Genomic DNA, 2533 nt, shown 5'->3' with positions numbered 1-2533 from the left:
AAAAAAAAAAAAAAAAAAAAATGCTAATTTATATATGCTTCTATTCTAATTATATAATGCTGAAGAGTATTTTAGTTTTTTTGTTGAAACGTAGTAATCTCGGGAACTACTAGACTGATTTCAAAAATTATTTTAACACTACTAGAGCGATTTTGAAAATAATTTTTCATTTAGAAAGTTACATATTTACTAAGTGACAAAGGCTTTATTTCTAAGATGCGATCTCAAGACCAAATTTAAAGTGATTTCGAGGAAAAGTGCATAAATATTTTAACAAACCACTAAACTGCCTTCAAATTAGTATTTTCTTGTGTTTGATTTTACGCGAGTATTAAACATTTAGAAATTAAAGACTTCAACAGATTGTAAACGCGATTTATTCATTATATTATTAACCCGACGTTTCGAACAGTTTACAGCGAGCGTGGTCAATGCCTTCAAATTGATATTTTCAAATAATTCAAATTAATTGACCGAATGATATGCACCAGCTTCCTAAATAAGGAAAGATAATTAAAAATAAATAAAAATAATTCATCCAGATAAAATTATGAACACAAAAAAATACTGCCTACTATAAAGGAGATCCTCTTTTGAAGTCGGTTGAAAATGCACTTGAACTTGTGGGGATAGACATGAGAAAAACCAACTTTATATTTTTAATAGCTTTTCTTTCGCGTCGCAACGGAGAGATTTTATGGTACGACTAGCATACCCGGCCACGCGTTGCTGTGGTTGAGTAATAATTAAAAATATGAAGATTATAAATTATTGGGATAATTAATCGAAATGAAATCTATCTTATATCTTAAGTTGGACCAAATTACACATTAAATGCCAAATTTCATCAAAATCAGTTGAGTTGGTGAAGAGTTCATTGGGAACGTACATCATGACACTGGATTGGATTTTTATATATTAAGATTTTTTGCGTATGACTTAAGGTAAGTAAAGGCTACTTTCTAATTTCTATTGACCCCGTAAGTGAAGTCACGTGCAACAACTAGTATAATTATATTTCTATTGGAATAAATAAATTTACGGGTGGGTGAGTGAATGAATGCGATTGTGAATGAATGAATGAACTATATGCTACTTAATACATTACCAATTCCGCCTCATTTGAACGATGATTTTTTTAATCAATAACTTTTTTACAATATTTAGAAACAATATACATACTAATTAGGTGATTGCACTGTTTATAGTTCAGTATATATTATACAGTTAATAAATAAATAGATACGGGTCTATACATAAAATATAAATCCGAAGAGTTTGTTAGTTTAAACGCGGTAATCTCCGAACTACTGGAGTGATTTTAAAAACTATTTGACTGTTGTGTATGTTGGCGATTTACCACGGCAGAAGTTGCAGCTTCTATTATTCAGATTGATACTCTAAACCAGTATATCACCTACAGAATGCGGCAGAGTCACACCGGAAGGTGTGCAGCTCGTGATAGACGGCTGGTCGGCGAAGCGCGGCGAGCTGCCGTGGCACACCGGCATCTACTCCAAGCGGACCACGCCGTACAAGCAGATCTGCGGCGGGTCGCTCGTCAGCAGCACCCTCGTCATATCTGGTGAGACCTAGCCTTAACGCTTAAGCGCTTCGTCACACAGAACGCATGGTTCAGCGTCAAAGCGCTCCATTTGGCGATAAAACCCAAAAGACCGTTCTGGTGCTCCAAGCAAGTCGAGGGGCCTACTGAAAACCGGCGCCTCTCCACTAATACGGAGAGGCAAATGCTGAGTAGTCCACCTTATCAGAAATACTGACCAAATACTAAAATATATCCAATGTAATTTTTTTTATTGTTCTTAAAATGTATTAGTTGTATGCTAAAATGTTGTATTTGTGATTAAATGTAATTTTTTCTTTCTTTCTTTCATATATTGTCGCATAGTATAACGCGATTCGATCTAAGAACGCTTTCTATCTGAAACCATGAATATTTGAAAAGCTTGTTAACGTATTTGTAACGCATTGAACTCCCCCGTATATACAGACTTGTGGCGGATTGCTTGTATATAATAATAATACCGCGAAAGACTTCGTAAATTGTTACGTTCATATGGGTTTTATATCAATTACAAAAAAGCATCTGCGTCCCTTGAAATCTAAGCTTTGACATTCGATAGCGCTTATCCACGTGTACAACGCCAAATACAGATTTAAAAAAATACCTTCATTTGTAATCTCGCCTCCAAAAAGAGTGGAAGGAAGTGGAGGTTGTAATATTTTAGTAAATTCAAAAATATACAATATCTCGAAAACCCAGGGTTACTTTTAGTGGACACAAAACATATTTTTCTGTCCAAATCACACTAATATTATAAATTAAATATAAATAATAAAAAAATATATAAAATAGTTTTGATGAAATTTCACATACATGCAGAGTATGGGCTGACTTAGGAGATAGAATACTTAATATCCTGATTAAATGCTCCCTTGGGATAAAATCTTGATATCCGGGCGGCGCCGGGACGAGCGTCTAGTAGCCTAATAAAATTATTATTTATTCGTA

The sequence above is a fragment of the Zerene cesonia genome, unplaced genomic scaffold (assembly GCF_012273895.1).
Source record: "Zerene cesonia ecotype Mississippi unplaced genomic scaffold, Zerene_cesonia_1.1 Zces_u012, whole genome shotgun sequence".
NCBI lineage: Eukaryota > Metazoa > Arthropoda > Insecta > Lepidoptera > Pieridae > Zerene > Zerene cesonia.
This window is presented reverse-complemented; position numbering follows the sequence as displayed.